This window comes from Manacus candei, unplaced genomic scaffold, assembly GCF_025592945.1.
Source record: "Manacus candei isolate 608988 ecotype Guabito, Panama unplaced genomic scaffold, ASM2559294v1 h1tg000014l, whole genome shotgun sequence".
NCBI lineage: Eukaryota > Metazoa > Chordata > Aves > Passeriformes > Pipridae > Manacus > Manacus candei.
Window position 1 is genome coordinate 16547906 of NW_026138062.1, and position 22982 is coordinate 16570887.

General features: G+C 40.6%; 1 protein-coding gene across 1 annotated transcript in view; it reads right to left on the bottom strand.

Moving 5' to 3' along the window:
• TRPC4 (transient receptor potential cation channel subfamily C member 4) overlaps positions 1–17380 on the bottom strand; it is a 140149-nt gene extending 122769 nt beyond the window's left edge. The window contains exon 1 of the mRNA XM_051780405.1: positions 16818–17380. The gene's annotated coding sequence lies outside the window, so the exon portion shown is untranslated. The remainder of the gene's footprint in view (positions 1–16817) is intronic.
• Positions 17381–22982: the final 5602 nt, after the last annotated feature.

The following is a 22982-nucleotide window of genomic DNA, read 5'->3' on the forward strand; positions in this document are numbered from 1 at the left end:
TACAGACTCATAGAATCATTAAGGATGGAAAAAACCTCTACGATCATTTCTAAGATCACTGAGTTCAACCATTAACTCAGCATGGGTTCTGACTCTTCTTTTTGGTATTTTTTTCTTGTTACAGTCAGCTAAGTGAAATGTGCAGTCCAACCATGCTCATCTGCAAATTTTATGTCCCTGTATAAAGTACAGTAATTTTTTCCAAGACCGTAGTTATTATCGACACCTTGCAAATGCATAATCTGGTGATAAGAACGAGAAATAGCCTCATGTCCTGTAACATAAGCAATCCATTTCAGGAAGGATGACTTACTCCATGTTCTTCTACTGCAATGACTCCTGCTGTTTTGTCCTGCCCTCTTCTTCCCTCTTCTCTTCTAGTCATAGCATTAACATTTATGATGAGCATAAACAGACCATATTTGGCAATTGCAAGATCTAGATGCCTTGCTTGGGAATATATCTCCAGTGTCTGCCTTTGCGGTTTGTTCCTTCATTAGATACGCTTCTAGCAGTGCTGATGGAGCAGAGGTCTGTCTTGTCTGGCTCACAGGAATTCTTTCTTCCCCTGTTTCTCTGTGACTCACTCTTGATTCTCATAAACAAGATAATAATTTCTGTTGATAATTACCTCCAAAATGTATGTGTAAATACTTTTTCATCCCAAGCAGCCTTAAAATGAAAAGATACTTACTTTTAATTTTACACCAATGAATAATTAAAATTTTGGATGTCTATTTCTTTATTCATGTTCCTAAAATTAGATAAGATGCAACCAATCAGTCTGATCTCTTTGTTATAATGTGCTTTTGTCAATAATAACAGTGTCATTAGAAAATGTGTTTCTTCAGGATAAACAACATCTGCTTTGGACCATTGCAGGTAAGTACAATGACATCAAGAAGAAAAGGGAGAAACTGGTGAATGAGAAGTCCCCCTGCAATCCACGGGATTTAATGAGGGAGCAGAGATCCATCTGTAGCCTATGGAGGACCCCACAGCAGAGCAGATGGATGTGCCCAAAGGGGGCTGTGACCCTGGCGGAAACCCGTGCTGGAGCAGTCTGTTCCTGAAGAACTACTCCCAGTGGAAGGGACCCACACTAGAACAGTACATGAAGGACTGAAGCCTCTGCTAAGGACCCAAATGAACCAATGCAGGCTGAGCCTTTTTCTTTCTGAAAGAGTAGCACAAATGTGTGATGTCCCACGGGTCTGGGCAGAGAAATTTTGTCAGAAAGTGCAATCTATGTCAATACTATCAACATTACTCTGGTGAAAATCAGAATTGTCCTAGCCCATGGCTGGGTTATGTTTCTGTCAGTGCCAACTGAGAGGAACTTGACTATGAATGCATCTCAACAGTACAATATTATAAATTCTACTTTTTTCAGGTAGATGTGAGAGAAATGAGCTTAAATGATGACTCCTTTTCCCAACAGGCAAAATGGAAAACCAACTGAAGTGTTAAGTTTTTGTTAAAGAATCTCTTATTTATTGTCTTTGGCTGTCTTGAAGAGAAACACATACACTTAAAATATACCCTTCAAGTCTGAAGAAAAAGTGGGATTGTAACTTTGTGATACATGTAATTAGCGAGAAAAGAACAGTGGATTCTGCATGGCTCAGTGAGTAGTCTCCCTACTCTTATCTTCAGTCTTATATGACTCAGTAAATTCCTATTCTCTTAAATTCTACAGTTCCACAGCCTGAGATACATTTTTAACAAACTCAGAATGACAAGTTCAGCTGGGCAGAGACTCATTAGAGCGCAAAACCAGTGAAAGTTCAAGTGAATAGTGAAAGTTCTTCTACAATTTGCGTTAAATCCATATGCTACAGTGAGTAATAAGGAGAATTTTAACACATGTACAGGAACTAAAAGAGCTGATTACTAGCATTAACAAGCATTTCTACAAGATAATGATTCAGGTTTTTCAGAGCTGTTTGATCTTTACTTCAGTTAGAAGAATAGAAGATATGCTCCCAGCATTGAAATACACTGCCATAAACAAACTTCAAGATAATTTACAAATCTTCCTTTCTTGTCTATGCCTAAATAAGTCACGACCAGTTATATTCCCACATGCCTTAGCTACCTCTGCCAAGTTGGTTTGAGAGAAAAAAAAAGTACTCTGTAACTCTTCTTTTATAAAAAGGGACAAGGCAAACGATTTGGACTCATGGTTCCCAAAAGATAAGATGAATTTTCTCTAATTACTATGCCACTTCCTGTCAAACAAAATTTGCTTCACTCACACTAATGCAAATGTATGCGTATCTGTAGTTTCAGAGTGACACAAAGGACTGAACATGCATTTCTAGGCTACTTATCTCAAAAAAAGGAGCCAGTAGTACCAAAAAACACTCAGACAAGGGCAGCAGAATGATTAAACACAAGGCCTCCCAGAAGTGGAATGACAAAGTAAGACACAAATCTTCACTCTCTAAAAGAATTAGAGATGGAAGGTGTAATATGGGTCTATGTAATTAGTAAAGGACAGACACGGCTTAATTGTTCACTGGCTTTTCAGGTATGAGACCCAGAAGCAACTGAACAAAGGCAAAAAGAGTCAGGTTCAAGAAAAAAGAAGAGCTAATGAGTCCTCAGGCAGTTACTTGAGGAATTCATTGCTGAAGGATTTTGAAGATGCTAAAATTATCTATTGGTTACACAGAAGATTGGATGAGTTTATGAAACCAAAATCCAAAGAGGATTCCAAAACACAGAGAAACTGTATCTGGCAAAGAAAGTCTGTGCACTAAAATCGGAGTCTGGGAGAGTACTACAAAAAATAATGGTATATGATGGTACTCTGTTACTTTACTTCTGTCGATAAATAGACATTTTACCACTGTTGAACACATGCTATTAGGCTTTAAAAATTTAGATGCAGGCAGTAAGGCTGTGACTGTATTCAAATCAGTTGAAAAATGTCCAATTATGTCAAAATGGCTTATTTTCTTCACTTGAATTATTATCCTCCAGGTTGTAATCCACTACAGTTTACAAGTTCATTGTGTTACTTTGCACAGGTAACGAGATTTACATACCTTGCACTCAGGAAATCGACATCTAGAGAAAGTAATAATACAACTTTTACAGTACTTTGAAAGGGACAAATTATCAAGATTAGTTGACACTTCAAATGGTAGTCTTTCAATTGTTTTTATTTGAAAAAAAAATTGATTGTTTTTATTGCCCAGCTTCATCTATCTGTTCAAGTAGAGTATATTCATTTTCAGAGATCTGTTCTAACTATTTCTTTGTTTGGGGTCTCTCCTACTTGACTGCTAAGACACCAACTAGTTCTTGGTTTCTGTTGCTTCTTATTCAACATCTAGAGAATACTGAATATGATTAAGAATTTTATACACCCAAATACATGATTCATTTGATTCTCAAAAGCTGCCAGGACTGCTATAGTTCAGCAGTTACATCCATGATACTACATAGCTGACTTTGGTGTCACTCAGATAATGTTATTTAAGGTATTTAAATGGTATTATCATATTTTGTTTTCTTTGTGTTTTCCCAGGAAATTTTAAGCACGTTCTCATGTACCCTTTGATTTCTTTCATGGGAAGTCTTCAAAATGGTATACAGTAAAATGCTCCATCCTCTACAGCCAACACTCCAGTAAGCCAGTTTGTCCCACCTCTCATAGTGTCTCTCAACCTTGACTGCTGCTAAAATATCCAAGGCATTACAACTACTCAGTGGCTGAAGTAACATCATAGAGGAAGTCAGTAGCAAAGCAAATTTTGACTTAGTTAGGTATGCTGGGGTTAAGGAAATGATAAATAAATTCATTATTATAGCATTTTTGTTTAAATGTGCCAGATGGTATAGGTCAGAAAGCAATGTAGAATTAACATGTGTATAAGTACAACTACACTACAAATGCAACTCAATAGCTCTAGTTATTTTATAGCCTAAAACCTACTGTTTCTCAAATTACTACTACCCTTTCAGTCATCAGCACTAGAAAATGTCAGAGCAAGTGATTTTTGTAACTTCTTGACTCCCTTTGATCTAGCTTTATTGTACCATTCAATCTTCTAATCTTCTACTTCCAGTCACCTCTTTTCCCTTCAGCAAACCACAGTTTTATCTACTCCTAAAACCTTTTCGTAATCTCCTCAGTATTTGTCTATTCCCCGGTGTGCTTCCTCCTAGTCTGTGTGTTTTCCTTGAACAGATTCTCAATCTTTTGAAATTGGACACCTGTTAAACCTTCTTTAAAAATAGTGTTAATTACTATTGCTTTCTGTTCTCAACTCTAATCCAGTTTACACCTCTAATCCTGTAGCAACTTCTTTTCTTTTTTTCTTTTTACTTTTTTTTAATAAAACTTGAAATAGACATTTTGGAAATGCCCTCTCCTTGTTTTCAGCATTATAGGAAACTTGGGGATGCCTGTACTTATCTGTTTTCCTTCAGTCATGTTTCTGACCACTACTAAAACCATGAAAGGCAGCAGAGGAAAATGGGAGAGATGAGGTTGGCACTTGTTACCATTTTTGCAACTTCAGCCCTCTGATGAGAAACAGATTCATTGACAATGATTTGCCCTGGAAGAGGACTATTCAGTTTCGCTGCATTGGCATTCAAGGCCTAGACAGCTGAAGGAGGAATCTCAATACCCTCAGGTTTGCCTGTGTTCTAGCACTTGGACAGAGTTGGTGTAGTTTGGGGGTTTTTGTATGACACGGTGAAATAATTATGGAATATATGCTTACAAAACAACAAGGAGATAAGAGTAGGCTATTTAAGGAAAAAACTGTGAAAATATGTCTGTGAAAATCTATTGCCCAATCCATGAAGAAAAGAGCCTGCTTTATGGACCTCAGCAAAAATGGACCTTATCTGTTCTTCAGAGCAGCTGCTACTGACTTCACTCAAGCTGGCAAATCTATTTTGTGTACAGCTTTTGGCTATCATCTTCATTTCTGACTTGGTAATCCACGTCAAATCCTCATATTTTATTAGCAGCACTTAGAACTTACCTTATTTGATCTGGGAAGCTACCAGTTTCACTGCATAAGTTACCACCTAGCACTGAAAGGCAGTGGATAAATTATCTGCAGATTATAGATATTGATGATTGATGACTCAGGCTTTGATCATATACACCATTTACTCTAAGAGCACCTTTTTCATTGTGCCTGTATCCTCCTCTATTCTTACAACACTTCTTACACGTAAGTGCTGGAGACCACAAAAGACAATCAGCTCCAAGGCTTCTGCTGCTGCAATGACCCTTCATAAAACCTCCACGAGTATCCTGAAGGATTGTATCACAGAATCATAGAAAGGTTCAGGTTGGAAGGAACATTAAAGGTCATCTAGTTTCAATCCCTCTGCCATGAGCAAGGATGCCACCCACTAGCTCAGCTTGCTCAAAACCCCATCCAACCTGGCCTTGAACATTCCTAGGGATGGGGCAGCCACACCTTCTCTGGACTACCTTTTCAATTCATATTATGCACACTTTGGTCTCTACAATCAAAAGCAGGTTTCTGAGGAAGTTTTGAAGCAGTGTAGCACAAGAGTATCCTGCCTCCTTTCAGAAGTTTTCCCTGACAGCTGCCATGTGCAGCTTATCTACGGATCAAACAGTTAAAAATGTTTTTGTTAGACTTACATTAATCTGAATAATAAACTGCTGTGTTTTTAACTGGATGAGTTATTATTTCTATATAAAAGTCTACCAAAAAATGTCCTTCTGGATAATAAACAAAGTGAAAGATAATGGATCAGTCCTGGTCAAGCTGTATTTGCTACTAGACTTAAGAAAAAAATTCCTTTGTAGGAGCTGTATCTAAGTTTTCACAGTGTTAGAGCTGTCAGCTCTGTGGCCAGAAGGTGCTGGCTTTTAAGAAACCTCCACCTTCAATGAGTCTCTAAACTCATGAGGAAAGGAACTGCCTACAAATTTTCCACGTCCTGGTTGCCATTAAGTTAAATTCACAGCTCTTCTCTGTTTGGGGTGGCAAAGAAGCCATACTTGGCCAAGAACTGGACTCAGTCACATAGCATTTAAATCATACAAGCAAGTGCAGAGAGAGGTAAATATTCCCAGCCAACAAGATACAAATATCACTCTGTAGTACACACGCAATATAGACACTTTATTGGACTGTATTCCTGACGTCTGCGTAGTTCTTCTCTTTCACTCAGTAGATCAAAAATTAACCTTTCATGTGTCTCAGTCACACAGTGCACATAAATATCTCTCTATACATGTATATACACGTGTGTATATAAAGACATGTGCTATATGTATGTATGTACCAAACTGTAAGTATCTATAAGCATGTTTTGGCACAGAATACAAGCATCCATAAATATGGAAATCATTCTTATTATGGATGCAGACACTTATCATTACCTTCAAAAATATCAAAATATAAATAGAATTATCTGCCTTTCCTATTAAGCCTGGTAGTGGAATACCCACATTGGAAATTAACTCTACTGCAGTGTTTTGAGCTGCTACTCAGAATTATTGAAATGTCACAAGATTTTAAGCAAAATTGAGGAAACTGAACATAAATTTTCATCATTCCTTCATAACAGAACACCCTGGTTTCATGGTTGACATAAGTAGATAAAATGTTGAAATCATTTTACCTTAGGTTCAATGAAGTATATGGGATCTACTAGAAGTATTAATAGCAGCTTGAACATATTGAATATATACCAGTACACTAGAGTTTTGCTTATAATAGAGACTTCTAAGACTGCTTTCTTTTCAGTTGATGTGCTAACCTTGAAATGGCAATCAGTTTTCTGGTAATTCTATAAAAACCTGTTCAGAACGGCTCCTGAATGTTTTACAAGCTATCAAAAAGGAAATTTGGTTTAAAAATTGCACGTGTCGTTTCCTACTTGATTTTCACTCTAAAAGCAAATTTCCCAGTAACAGAAAGAAGCAGGAAATCTTATAATTAGATGCAGTGAGATTTTAGTTCTCGTTAACTACAGTAGTATACTTAAAAGAATGATTTGCTGCTTCCCTCCATGAAGATTCAATATATGAGTCTGTAAACTGCAACAGAAAAAAGTACTTAGACAGAGAATGGAGAAAATTGTGCATTACACAGGACAGATGCAGGTTGCAACCATGGCAACGATGGCAAATGTTTTAGGACTACATATTTTTCTAAAATACTCAAGAGTGGCAAGATTTTGGATTAGATTCTCCACAACTTGTAATTGCATTGACTGCATCAGAGTGGAGAAGTAGACACAATATATTTTTCATAAACTGCTAAATTATTGAGAAGAAACAAGAAGCTGCCAGAGCATTATAATTCTCTTGAAAGCAAGGGGACAAATTTTCAAAGTTACATTTTCCATCTGAACCAACACATGTATGATTGATGAGAAGGCACAATTGTTTCATTTTGTATTTTGTAAAATTTCACATAAGGGTGTTAGAATTTCAAATTACTTTGACCATTACCATCATTTTAAATTCATCTGTGACCTTCATATTTCTCTAATACTAAAGAGCACACACAGTAGCAATCTACAACAAATACACAAATATTCAGGCAAATGTCTCATACTGAGAGGAGGAACAAAGCCAATGCTTAACAAGAAGCATTCTCTGAAGGTCTGCTTTCAGTAGAACACCAAAGCTTCTTTATGTTTGAATATTTTCTTGAATTAAGATTTAATTAGAAAACACAGATAGTATCTTATTTCTTAAAATGAATTCCATCATGCACTGACAGTAAAGCTCTGCTGTTATGAGTTGTTGATTGGTTTAGGTCATTTTTATTGTAGACTTTGTTTTCCAGCAATAGGTTTAAGTAAAGTGTTAAAATAACAGTAAATAGGCAATTAGGCAAAAAACCACTAATGGAGTAAGATAACTAAAATGCCATTTTGCCCCAGTATACCGTCTACCAAAGCACTATGTTTCAGAAGAAAATCAAGCCTTTAAAGATGTCTATTACTTAACTGTCAATGGGAGTGTGATGGGCACAAGCTGTCCTATTTGAACGCGCTAGTGTCTCTAAATAGTCATGGTCTCCATTGACACTTATTTACATGACTGCTTTGAAATGAAAACGCCTACCATTTTGTCCATTCTATCCTCCTCAAAACCATACTCATGTCCTTGCTATCTTGCCCAAAGTCAGCAAACGTTGGTTTTAAGAGAAGCCTGGTTGTGTATTACCACTGAAAAGAATTATTAATCATCAATGACTCTTCCTGAAAATAAGGACCCTGATGTGTGGGATTTGGGTAGCACAATTTACTCAGGATGAGTGAGAAATCCTTCTTTGATCCTAACCCATCCCTATAAATCCAGCTTATGCAGTCAGTTAGTTCAGTCAGTCGGTGCAGCTCCACACAAGTGCACAACCAATGAAATGCAACCCAGCTCTCTGAGTATCCCCTGCTTCCCTCCTCTGAGAGCAAAATCACACTAAAAAGAAGGGTTTTTCAAATCTCTGCTCCATCTACTTGCTTTAAGTATTGTGAAAGAAGAAAATTTTAAATTCAAAAAAAAATAAGAAAAGTAAAAATAGTTACGTGGAAGTTTAATTCTATGTAAAGACATTGCAGCAAAATAAATGTAATCATCTCAAATCACATCAGTATTTGGTACCACTGGCATCAGTGCGTAAACAAATATGCTCAAAGTTAATATCACTAAGTTAAACAATAATTAATAACATATTTTTATGTAAGTGGGCAGACAAAAATATTATTTTTCAATCACTCTGCACTGACCTTGATGTCTTTTACAAGAAAATACAAGAGTAGTTATAGCCCAGGAATTAGTGCAGATATGTACCTATGCCAATAATTTGCAATACGTGATCTCTGTGCCATAGGTACCAGGTTCCTTAGTAGTTTTGAAAAATTACTACAGCACATTCTTCATATTAGACTTAGGAAACTTTATTAATCATTATGTGACACGATAAAGTACTTCAATTTAGAACATTTGAAAAATAAAGGTGAGACACATATTGGATAGGCTAGGAATTCAAAACACTGACAGCCAAAGCTGGTTTGTCACCCCAATTTTCCTTTATTACAAAAAGGAAAAAATGCACCCCCTGCAGAGGGCAATTAATTTTCTTCAAGATAGGTCATATGAATCACCCTATGAAGTTACTAAGTTCTTCCTAAAGCTATACAGACGCACAGGTCTGACATTACGGTGTCTTGATGAATTCAAAGACAAACAGTTAGTTACTGCCTTTTGAATGACAGTTTTGTAGCTAAGAGGCTTAAGGCAAATTAGACAACTGTTTTGTAGGCAACTTGTTTTTGGTTTTATTTACCAAAATTCTTTATGTAGAGAGTCTGCTAGCCAGTGAAAGCCGCTATAGGGAAAGCATATGTTTTTGAAACTGATGGTGTTGCAGGTATAAACGTACTATAGAACACACCAAATTTGAAAAACAAACTCACTATGCCAGCATAAACAAGTCCAAGGGATTGACTGCAGCTCTCATCACTTTCAGTGATTACTATCAGAAATGAATGTCCAGTATCTCTCCCATCTAAAAAAATGCTGTCAGTATAAGCAAAACAAATGGGATATTTTAGTTATTTTCCAGTTAAAGATAGGCAGGATCCATGCAGCAATCAGTGCTGAAGCACAGCTGAGGATTGATTTTGAAGTGTTTAATAATAACAAACATTTCCACATGAACAGCAGTTAAAACAACGTAATCTTTGAGGGATAATTTCTGTTGTAATCATGTGTTCGGCAGACCAAGGTACACTGTGGCACTGGAAATGCTGAGAGCATTTGAAGGGAATCTGTGCTTGCTTTCCCTTGCTCCACAGATGCAATGTGTTCTCTCCAGAAAAGAGACACCTTGCACTTGCAGGAGGCAGGATGTGAGCACCCAGAACTGTATGTTCTTCTTTTGCAACAGTCCAGCTAACACCCCCATTTCCCTTGGCACAGTTAGAAGCTGTATTTCAGCTACCCAATCCAACCACAAACTCTTAAAAACTCTGAGAACAGACAACAGGATATTTAAATTATATTGCAGCCATCTGTTATTGTTATGATATCTGCATCAATATCATGAAAGTCAATAGGACCTTAAGACACCTTGGAAGAAAAACATATCTATTTATTGTCTCCTCTGAAAATGGTTATTTGGTGGAGGAGTTTCTGACACCACTAGGGTAAGGTTCCTCTTGCCTTACTTCAGCTATGTGAAATCAAACAACAATCAGCAACAACAAATACCTGATTTTTTCCACTCTATGTCAGGTATAAATTGGATTAGTTGGATTAGTTTGTTCACTAGAGGTTTCTGTCTCTCTCTAGTGACTATACAAGGAATGTAAGTGATTGGTGTTTATAGTTACAGTCAAATTTGTGGGGGTTAGGTGAAAAATAAACAACAGACCTTTGCTGCAAAAATCCTTTTTACAGCTTTTCAAAATTTGTCATAAAAAATGTTTTTAATTTAAATTACTATATACAAATGTACTGGGGGTAATCTTAAATCAGAGATAATATGATCCTCTTATCTTCTGCTGCAATCCCATTGTTCATTTCTTTACTCGAAAAAGCAAATTGGCCTGGTTTACTTTTTATAATGGGAAGGACAGTAGCAAGTCAATGCATAGAACAAAATATTTATTGGCAAGATGAACTACATTTAAATTACATCAATGTCTCAGTTTAAGGAGACTGGAGTGTTTTGCTAAGGAGGATGAGTTACGAGGTAGACCAAACTCCTCTCTGTGAGCAATCGTAAATCCGAAATTAAGAGGCTCCAATCGAGGAAGTATGGAAGAAGGAAGAAATAACAACCCTTTATTAAAGGATATATGTATACTGGTAAAATCAGCAACAGAACACAAAAACAACTAAACAATAATCCTGTACCCAAAAGTCCCCTTCAAAAAAGGAAACAGTCTGATACTTCTCTGTCCTCTAGCGCGGTTCTGATCACGGTGGGCAGGAGCGCTGTTGGATTACCAGAGGAGCAGAGCCTGCAGTGCTCGGTGTTGGTCGGCAGGGGGTGCTGTTGGGCTCTGGTGGTCACCACGAGGGGGCCCAGATTGCAGAAGAAACCAAAAAATGGAGATTTCCCCCTGTCCCCCGAGGCAGGGAAGGGGAAAAAAGGGGAAAGAAGGGCGGTTTCTTTCCCACTAAACTCACACTGTCTGCGGCTGGCTGTAGACAGGATTTCCCCCTTGTTTGTCAGTGAGCACAAACTCTACGATGAATCTGAGCAGATTCGGGCTGGAGACAGGCAAGCCGAGGCCATAGAGCAGCCAGATGACCAGGTCAAGAGCAATACGGCCTCAAAGCTTTTCCAACACACACACACCCCTTGCCTCCATTAAGGCAGAAAGTGAAGTGTCCCCCCTTTGCAAGAAGAGGAGGAAAACTCCTTCCCCCTCCCTGCAGGTTTGGAAAGGCTGGAATGTAGTTCTGCCAGCCAGCTCCTTTGTGTAGGTAATCACCCAAGGCAGAGAGCTGTCCTCCCCATTCAACATCCCTCCCCCACATGCAGTAGGGGAAAGAAAAATTCCCTTTTGTTTTTTGTTTTTTTTTTCTTCTAGAACAAGTAAACCCATGACAATCAATTTTCAGGAAGAAAAAATACACAGGGTAATATAATTTTCATTGACTGTAAACTTGGTGCTCTATCCAGTACTCTCAGGTCTGACATCAAACTGCTAATCTGCTGAAAACATCTGTATGCTAGGCAATACTACAGACATCATCTTCAGAATAGTAGCTTTTACTATTCTTCGCCTGATTTAGAGCACCACAGAAGGAACACAGGCAAAAGTCTGTCCATTAATTTAATGAACATAGGACAGTATTGATTTCCTAGAACTGCTAATTTTCCCTGATGTGAGTCGGTACTTCGATTAAATGATGGTTAAAGGGAGAAAAGGGAGAAATTTGAATTCTCAGTCAATCTCATGCAAAGTCTACTACAGTAAGGTCCTTACCACCAGAATGCCTACATCTCTTCGTAAGGAGTGAGCGAAGCTCTCATGCCAGGCAAACTTCTCACCATACAGAGCTGTATTAATGCTCCTCTCATGCTTTATGAACTGGGTTAATAACCATCCCCACTACTTGGCCATCACTGAGAAATTCCCTGGGCTCTTTGGCAGCAGCTGCCTCTCTCTCACAGCCATGAGAACCAGACACCTGAGCTGAAAAGTGACAAAAGTTTGCATAAGACTCTGTGTTTTGCAGAATTCTGTGTAAGGAAGCTGGATTGTAGAGGTGGCAGCTGGCAAATTTACAGAAGTGTACGTCCAACAGGCATTTGTGAGTTTTGCTATTTACAGATTGTTAGCATAGCAGCTTGGAGCATATGCATGTATATGAGTACATGTATGCATGTTTTGGTTTGTTTTGGGTTTTGTCCTGGATCTACTGACCTCTGTGCTTATTCAACCTTTATGCACAACTGGGATTCAGCTAATCTAGCTTAAGAAGGAAGGTTCCTTGTCTTGGCTCTTGCTGCATAGTTAACAAAGACAGGCACCTCTAGAGGATGCTTGTTCTGCTATAAAGAAGACAACAAAATACAGAAGATGGTTTACTCTCTGCTTGTTCTGCCTTTCTCTTTCAAAGAAAGGAAAAGAAACACTACAGGTTCACCTCAGTAGCTGACAGATATTTCATGTCAGTTCAGTCTTACCAGATATAGCCACAAAAGGATAGCCTGTATGCTACAAGACCTACAGGAGACTAGTGTCCTCCTATGGTGCCATCTCTAAGTCAACTGAACCGCACTTTGCATGACTAGCTGGCACAAGGACATGAGGAGCCTAGTACCTGGTTTTCCAGTATGGTCTTAGGTGTGAATGCAGGTAGCATAAGATTTATTATTCTCTGATCCAAGGAAGGATGTATTTGTAGTCCTTAAAACTGGAATCAGAAGAAATCACTTCAAAAACCAAACCAAACTAAACTAAAACAAAAAGATCTCGTGTATCCTGGAAAACCAGTGCGTACTGAGCTAGGACTGGAAGAGCTTAGGAACATCACCATAGGGCTTGGCTGCTCAGTGACTGTCCATGCACCAGTGGTAGGATGGGGGCCTTTGCCTCCTGGGCAAAGGCTGCTTGCTCCTCAGAAGTTTTCAATGATATGTGGAAAGTACCTACAACACCTGTCTCAGAAAAGCACAGTGAAAAATCTTTCTCCATCTACTGTTCCCCCTTCTACCCATTGAATAATATACCAGATAATATTACTGTAATATTCAAATGGTTCATCTCACATGCACAAGTATGCCAGAAGCTTTTGAGATGAGTGTATTTAGCACAGACTCAGTGACCAAGCAATTGCAGAAGCTGTCACGGACTTCAGAGATTAGGTTTGACCAGTCCATAATCACAGACAGATCTAAAATTCACTCAAATTCAAGGAAGTTTTCCTGTCCCACTTCAGCCCACATTCGCTGAAAAATAGCTTAGCTGTAAAATATCCTAATTTCTATCCAAGGTTCTTTTCAGTTTTTGTCTCACACCAGTCACGATCTAAATTAGAAATATGTGGTTGTAAAACAGTAGAAGAAATACTTTTAGAAATTAAACCAAAATAGAGGTTTGCAGGGAAAAAAGAAAAAAACAAAACCGAAAAAACCCAACCCACAACTTCAAGAACATGATAACTCATTTATTTGTTGTTTTTGTCTTTGTGGCACACTAAAAAACTTCTAATTTATTTGCTGAGCAAAGAAATTATGTCTTATTTTCAGTTGTTCCTTTTGACAGTCTCAAATTCTATTTGATTGAATGATGAAGCACCTACGAAGTATTTCTGCATAAGTATCTGTTACAGAAAGAAGATTTAATTTGCTCAGCCTTTCTCTGTGTTTACATGAAACTATATTAATGAATATAGTTTTAGTCAGGTGATTTTTTTTTCGCAGCAACAAATCCCAGTGGACGTGAGGACTCTGGCAACATTGTTGCTGGTGTTATACTAACAATATGCTACACTACCTAACCTAATTTCAGTGTAGTAACCTAAAGGCAAGTTTGGCCTCTGGATCCAGGACTTCTAAAACACATGGTTTCTGAAATTTTGTTTGTTGTCACAAAACATGGTGATGGAAGATTGATGTATACAGAAAGTTTTACCTTCAATCTTCTTTCATTAACTAAAAATATAATTGAGAAAGTAACCAGAATATAACCCAACATGACTTAAAACTAAACAGAAAAAGTAATGACAAATCTGATACTCATAAAATCATTAAGTGTCTGAATAGAACAATGCTTCATCTATTATTGTCTGCTCTTTCTTAAAACAGTCTTTTCTTCTTGCTTCTATGTTGCCTTTCTGTAAGAAAAGTTTTGGTGACTTAGTCATTATTTTCAATATTAATTCAGTCCCTTTTAGCACTAATTACCAGCATCACCAAAGGCAGGTAGAGATACCACACAGGATTTTCCCTGTTGATTCCTCTTCACACCAGTGAATCAAATACCAGAAAAAGCTGACAGAATAAACTGTATTGGCATGGGGACAAGTCTCAGGAACTGGGAGAAGCAGTCATGCTCATTTTCCCTTGTCATTTAACTCAGGTAATATATACACACAAATGCAAAGGTGAAAGCTAATCCCTTAACAGTTTTCTTTATGTCAGTCCTCTGATATATCGTTGGTGGACTTTCCACATTGCAAGTCTACTGTCACCTCATTGCTTGGAACTCAACATTTTCAGGAGATAAGCAAAGATATCTCAGAAAGATAATAAAAATCATACCAGATCTGTAGTGACCTCAGTTGACTTAAATTTCAGTTAGCAGTATTTGGCTCTAAATAACATAAGATAAGAAGAAATGGAATTTTTTCCTGGAGCTATTTTAAGGGCAATGACTACTATACATAGAGTCAGAGTAAGTGGTTGAAGTTAAATTTAAATGACAGACATATTTTTAGATGTTTCCAAATAAAGTCTCATCTAACAAGTCTGATGAAAAAGAGGAAAAACAATAGTAAAGAATCCAATCCCCATGCAAAGAAAACTAAGATTTTTCATTGTAGAAGGCAACACCAAAGGAAAACCAAACTGTTTGGTTTCAGCTACTTTAACATTAAAGGACAAAGCTCATTTCTGAGTCTTGCCTGAAAAAGGGATGTAAACTCAGGTCTTCTGTAAATCCAGAATTTCTGCTATTCTAAGACAAGTCTAAAGCAGTATCACTCTGATGCCTGCCTTCTCTGACTGTACATAAAACTCTTGCTTATGTGAATGAGATTAAATTAATGGAAAATTCAGTATGCTTGCACAGATAACCTTGCTAAACTATCCAGGTCAGAGCTTTGGAGCAAGTAATGTAAACACTGAAACATTCTGTCACTGCAGTACAATTAGATTTGAAATTTCAAGCAGACTGGACTCAGAGGTGCAGTAATGTTAGCGTTTAGTTTAGTGTGTAGAAGTTAAAATAAACTATTTCCCATTCTGTCTATACTTCATTTTATAGAAGATCTCTATGTGTACTGTTTCTTACAGAAAGAAATATTACTTTCTCAGATGAAACAAAGATGCAATCTGTTACTGTTTTCTTTTTTTGAGGAGTACTCATTCTCTGTAACAAAAACACAGACTAAAAAGTGTTTTTATTTACTTCCACCTAAAAGGTGTTGTTGCGTTGGAAGAGCCATCTCACAAGTCGTGCATAGAGAAATATAAAATTAGGTTGCCATGCTAACAGGAAATCACTCAACTGAGTCCAGTAAAACAAAAGTGCATAAATAACATTTCCTCGTAAAAACGGGGAAATATTAGATTAACAAGGCTGCAGGTTTTGCCAGCTGAAGACAATTTCACAGATGCGTCCCTTTGTAGAGTGGTGAATTTCTGTCGGCATTTAAACCTCAAGAGCATCAGCTGGTTCTTCCCAACAGGACCATAGCTTATGTCCCGTCTCCTCAAGAATCGGGACCTTGCAGGTGTAAACTCCACGCGGGGACGAATCCCACCAGTCCCTTTCTGTGCTCCATGAGCCGTCCCACGGCCAAATTCATCCTCCTCTACTCCAGCCACCTGCATCCCACCATCCTCCAGGTCCCTCCGGGAGGGCTTCCTGACAGGACCCCGACTTTTTTTAGAGGGTCCCTGCGGACTGCGCCGGCGGCGAGCGAGGTCCTCCCGCAGGGGCACCTCTGCGGGAACACCCCAGCTTGGGCCGCCAGTCCCGGGGGGAGCAGCGGCAGCCCCTCTGCACCCCGGCTCCGCGCCGGTACCGCGGGGAGCACCGCGGCGAGGCTCCCGCACCCCACCCGTGTGCGTGACACGTGAACTCCCGCTGTGGCGCTGCCGGGTGCCGCGGTGCGCTCAGCGCCGTCCGGGCCGGCGAGAGCCACGGGGCAGAGGCCAGGCCGGCGGGACTCCCATGTGCGGCCGCCCTCGCCCGTGCCGGGCGCGGGGGGCAGATGCAGAGCATCCTCCGCCCTCACGGAGCGGACCCCGCCCGCTCCCTGCGATCCCCGGGCGCTCCGCTATCCTGCAGGTGTCATCCAGCGACCGATGGATGCCGCTTCCCACGGCAGCGGCTGCCAGGGAAAAACATGTTTATTACATACAAGAGAAAGGAAGAGATCCTAAGGCTCCTCTGGACTGCCACCAAGGGCGTTCATTATGTCGTTTTATGTTACTTCCATTGGCGCAAAAAGTTACCTCAGACAGTCTTAGGGACTTGTGGGTTTTTTGGTGTTTGGGTTTGTTTTTTTTTTGTTGTTGTTGTTTTTTAAGAGGAACAAAAAAGTAATCAAAAGCTCAGAAAGAGAATAGATCAAAGGAACAAAGTTGACGAGAACTTACTTGGTTTAGGTGTTTGCGCTGACAGCCGGCATCTTCCGTCAGCAGTTTTAACAGGTCACGTTTTCCCATGGAAGTTGTACCTTTTACAATCCCGTTTGCAAATTAAATCCTTTTAGAAGCTGTCTGTTTTATTTCACTGGCTGTCGTCCATCTCATCCACTATCCCCGTTTTTTACTTTATTTTCTCCATGTCTGCCACACATGCAGGCACTCTCGGACGCACGTCCACGAGTCAGCGGGTGCCAATCACCTTCGGCCGGGGGAACCGCGCCTGCCGCCGGGCTCCGCTGCAACAGATGAGGAGCAGGTTCTTCCCCGGCTGCTTAGTGCGGCGTCTCCTGGTTCCCTCGGGGAGCCTCATGCCGGCTGTAAAAAGTAACAGCTCCTCCCGATGCGGCGGTCCCCTCCGGAGCGCTGGCTGCGCGGCGCGGGAAGGGAAAAAAGACACCGAAATACCGGCAGAAGGAGCGCAGAGGGGCACACGCCGGGGTTCTCCGCGCTTGCCGCTGCGCTCCCTGCTCGGCCGGCAGCAAGCTCTGCCTCAGCGAGCCCCCCCAGCCGCTCTCCGCTCGCCCGCCCCCGCCGCGCTGCCCCCCGCGGCCGCGCCGCTCCCCTCGCCCGCCGCGCCCGCACCGCCGCTGCCCGCCCGCCTGCGCCCCCCTGCGGGCGCGCCGCGCACCGCGCCCGGCTCCGCGGGGCTTCGCGCGGGGGCCGGCCCGGGGCGCTCCGCGGTGCGGGGCTCACCGGCTGTCCCCCCGCGAAGAGGGAGCAGCGAGAAGGCACCCACCGAGAGCACGCACCGCTCGGGACCGCTCAGAGGCGGACGCACCAAGGAGCAGCCTCGACTCTGGAGGAAGTTCGCTGTCACATCGCTCGGCATCTGGGAAAGCCCCAGCCCGCTCCATGCAGCCGCGGTGCGGCTCTTGTGAGTCCGCCTCCGCGGGGGCCTCGCCCGGCGCCCTTCGAGCCCGCAGCCGGGATTGGGTTCCGGCGCGCGCCCGACGCTTCTTTCCCGAGCCGCGGTAGAGGCTCTGCCCCCGGTGCGCCCCTGGGCCCGGCCTCCCGTCGGGTGGTCCCTGCCCGTGTGCTGCGCCAGCTTCGCCCGGTGCGGCTGGGTCAGCCCGGCCTGGACGTGAAGGGGACCGAACCGCAGCCAGGATTTTTAACAGAGGAGCGGAGGAGACGAGGCTGCTAGACACCAACTGCTCACTTTACTTTTATTTTTCCTAAAAAATTATGATATATCTTAAATGCTCGAACTTAGAAATACGATAGGAAAAATAAGCAACGAGCAGAGACAGAGATGCACGACAGAACATCCTGCTTTTTTTTTTTTTTTTTTTTTTTGGAGAACCCTTTGGATTCGGCCCCGTTTTGGGGTCTGTACACGGTGCAGGCAGGGTGGCACCTGCCACCGTACTCAGAGCCCGCCGTGCCCGGTCCACCATCCCTCCACTCCCCCCCACCCCTGCCTCACCTCCCCACCGGGAGGCTGCTCCCCGCGTGGCACTGCCGGGCAGCATGCCACCACTTTCTGACTTTGGCCGTCTCGTTGGGTGAAGAGCTTCCAACTTGGCATTCCGGGGAAGGAGGGGGGTGAAATAAGCCCAGGGGAGCATCGGGAAGGGCCGAATGCCAGCAAAGTGCGCACTGGCAACCCAGCCGCCAACAGCCCCCTTGCTGCCTGCCCCGCTGGGGCCAGGCTACGCAGGACGGCGGGTGTGGGGTGTAAACAATGCCAAGAGCGAGAGTATCCGTAGTGCTGGCTTTCACTGGCGTCCCTGGAAGAGGTTTCAGCGCATTGAGCAATGAAGCTCTTGATGAAGCAGGCGAGCCTGAAAATGCCATTACAGCGAATGAGAAGGAATCGCCAGCCACACTACTCGAAGGCACCAGACCTCCACGGGCAGCAGAGGTGATGCAATTAATCTGCACTAAGCTGAGCAGTGAAAATGCCAGATGGCTTCTGCTCTGGAACTTCCACGGTTGCAGCATCGAGCCTCTGCATCAGGCTGCTGTGGGAACCACTGGCATACGTATTTTAGACGTGCCCCAAATTAGATACCATTGAGACTTCAGCAGAAAGATACTGCCTTTGGGGACCTGCTCAGAAAACAGCCTCGTGCCACTGAGCAATGCACAATACAGGCAGGCTATAACAGGTCTCTGAGTTCTCTCGTGTTCAGTTAACATCTCTTAGCAAGAGACATGCATATTGGTTCAAATACAGATCAAATGCCAAAAGCAGCTGCTTTGGGAAGCTGAGCCAGTCATTTGAGTAAACACACGTGTGTATGCATATGTATGTGTATACACACGTAGACCCATACATGCATATCCACATAAAGGCAAGGAGAGAGAGTTAGGTAAATAGAAGCACCCTAGGCAGCCAGAGAGCCTGCAATGAAGGCTATGGCATTGCATTGAAATTGGTAGTGTGAGCTTATCTACCTATTATTGGAGTATTGGTACCCCTTGTGCAGGCTACCAACACTACTGATATTGCAGTGTGTTGCTACAGATTGGAAGTTACTTTCAGAGGTACTTCCCCAAGTAGTGTTTTTTTTCCCCACGCATTTCCTTATTAGATCTTGAGAAGCCAACTTCTGTTTTGAGTGTAATTTTTATTTTTCACAAGCAAATACCTCTATAATTAACAGTATTTCCTTTGTCTTTGTGTGTGAAAAGAAATATGACATTTCTGCTTTGCAGGGGTGAATGCAACATAGCACTATCAATATGCTTTATGTTTTCTGGCGTTTTACGTATGATAACCTGTGGATCTTGCCAATCTTGTAATTTGCTATTAAACTAATGTTCAGATAAAATCTCTGTGGTATTACTCAGTTGAAAATTAAGTAAACAGAATTTTATCTCTGATTTGTGACAGCCAGGTCTGGATATTGGCAACATTCTGAGTGCACGCTAGTATGTTTTATTCCTAACACATACTAGCTGCCAAATGTTTCTCAGCAGTAAGTACCGTAGCAAGAAGAGCAAGCAAAAGGGGAAAAATTAAACATTCTCTGAAACCTGTATCACATATTGAGGTTTTAGGGGTGATACGGTAACAGCATGACTGGACCTTCCTTTAACCTGTTCACAGTGTCACACCAAATTACATTCCTCTTGGGATCTTCTCCATTTCTACCCCCCATGTTACACCATCCCCCTCAAAACACCTACTGATGCATGCCGAGGTGCTGACCATTTGCAATTCAGCCAAATCTTATATATTAAAAATAGCAAGCAGAGAGGTTTTTTCCCTTCTCTCTGCAGTTTGTGCAAATATCACTAGGATGTATCTCTCAATTTTATTTCATAAACTACTCCAAGCAGAAAAACATAAGATTAAAGGCAGCTTAAAAAAGAAGATAAGGTTGGAGGACTTAGAAAAAACTAATTGATTTCACCTTCTAATATTAATGGGAACAGGTAAAAACAGCTGCAGGAGCTGTGATTCAGTATTAATTTACGCAAATCAGTGAAACTGAATTGTCTTACCTGGAGAGATGGCTCATTATATTCAAAGAAGAAAGGAAAAAGCAATGGAGAAATTTTAACCATATTTTCTCAATCAGTACCAGGTAAAAGGTGCCATAATATTTCTGTATCTCAGCTTCTTTTCTTTATGTGTTAATGACAGCTTTTCTTACTAGTAGTATGAATATTTAAGAGATTATGACATTTTCTTCAAAGATGGAGATTTATATGCATAAGAAAGAAATTTAAACTATTAAAAATAATCTTATTCAATTATTTCAAACATTAATTGCATTAATTTTTATTATTTTTGGATAATGGAGGAAGATTTCCTCATATTTCTATTACTTTATGTAATTTTAAATATGCTTCTACTGATCTATTACTCATTAGCATGATGTAAAATGTGAAATCATACAGTACAGTAATATCTCTTGGGGCAGTTTAGATTTTTTTCTATGTTTGTTTTGGAGACTACACTGGTACACAGAATAAGGATTATAATTTTTTTCTCTATATTAATCTGATTTATGAAATCTGTAACAAGTTAATTCCATTGGTTCTATTGTTACAGATCATGCACTTCTCCCAGACAGAACTTTTTGCAAGCAGTAAATTGTTCTTGCCAGCCCGCACCAAGCATTCCATACTATTAAGTCTTTTCTTTTGCATAACTCAGTGTATTGCCATTTATGTACTTAAATATCATTAGACAAAACTCAAGTTTCCAAGACTTGAGAAAAACAGATTCCTTTCATTGAACGACTGAAGAACACAAGGAATCTATGAAAGAAGGAGGAGACCCCAGCAGAAATCTTTCTTTTTTGTATGGAACATTTATTGGCAGAGATATAGTTCTCATGAAGGTTTAGTGGGGCAAACGGGTTGTGAGTGAAGAGAGAGACAGGAACATGCAAGGGAAGGGAGACATTGATCCAGGGATGTGTATAAATAGTAACACTTTCCTTAAAACAGGCAAGTACTGACCTCAGCTCTGGGTCTCTTTCTCTCAGGCTGTTCTTCTGTGCCAGATAGACTAGAATCTTGAACTATATTTCTTTGTTTCTTAGTTCTTAGTTTGTTTTCATTAAAAGGTAAAAAAAATAGAATGGGTCAAACACAAGTGAACTACTGGAAAAAATTTCCAATACCAAATTTTAGTGTTTACTCAACCTTAATTTCATGTGATGACAAGCAAGTTCTTTTCTGACTTTTTCTCAAGACTTCCAAGTTATTCAGGTGAGAAGATATTTGGGGTTTGTAATTTTATAGAGGTAAGCAAGTCCCTTAGCTTTATTGACAGTTAAATTGCTATTTAATTTTATTTCCACAGCTTATTTTGGAAGTGTGCAGAATTCTGTGCAGACATCCGATTTTATTACTACTTAAATTGCAACAATTCCTATTTTTGGTGGACAGCAATTAAACTTCTTTGCCTACATTTATCACTTCTACAGAATTTGTATCTGTTAATTTTACTGACATGCTACAAGCTCTATCTCCTTTCTTCTCCTAGCCAGAGTTTTTGAATAATTTAAGCTTATTTTTCTGATATCAGAGGATGGAAGTTGGTGCACTGAGGTTCACTACTTTCTTTTGCAATTTTTTAATGAATAGCAGAATAACATCACTGAAGTTTTTGGTGTTTTTCAAAGCCATTCAACTTTTGTCGTCCATGATTATTTTCAGATATCTGTGCTTCCTACTAAGAACTTACATTCTGTTAGAATACTCAGATATTACATTTTTGAGGTTTTTCTGTCAGTCTTTCTGTAGAAGTTTTAGGAAGGTACAGGTCTAATGTATCAAACTCAGTGTTGGAGTGGGATGCAGCTCTAGAGTAGAGACATCTAAATTTAAGTGTATGCATTTGAATTGCTAAATGTCTTAATACAGTGATGGGAGCTTAGAGAAAACCTCAGCTTTGAGTGTGGGTTTTGACTTCTTGATGAGCTTAATAGTGTCTAAGCATTCTACTGAAGAGGGGAAAAACCAAAGCGGAGATGCCTCGTGCTGCTTGAGATTCCCAAGGCTATCCAAGATGCCTGCAGAAGGTGAACAAATAGTTTTTGACCTGCCTCACCTTGCCAAGGAAACTGTCTTATAGGTGATCTTTACTTTTCTCAAGGTTAGACCAAATATTCTGTGAAATTAGATAGGTTTTGGATACCTACACACAGCACCTGAATCCACACTATGTCCCTTTTGTCTCTAATAGGAGATCAAATCTCCTATGTAAATACCAGCGTTATAGACACACAGAATCAGATGTTCGAATCATCATCCTTAGAACTGCATGACAAAAGTCATAAGACAGCAATGGCAAACCGAAGTTTGTTGAAGAGTAAACCTAAGCAATTATACCTTTCTAATTTTCTGAAGCAGCTGGAACTTTTACCTGTGTTTATAAGGCTCGTAATGTTGTAAAAGACCTGAAATCTTGGAAACAAATGGGATATTTCAGTTGGGAGATAAAAGAAAACAAGAGGCAGAATTCCAGGGCAACTAGCCAGACATTTTAGGTATTTCTAAGTATGTGGAATAAACAGAAAGAACGAGATGTCTTGCTACACAAACAAAGCTATAACTTAATCGGCAAGACAGACACTTTGTAGGATAAATCAACGGGTTGGAGTGTTCATAGAGGAGGGTACAGGCTGTTCGGGGAAGAAAGGCTAGGAA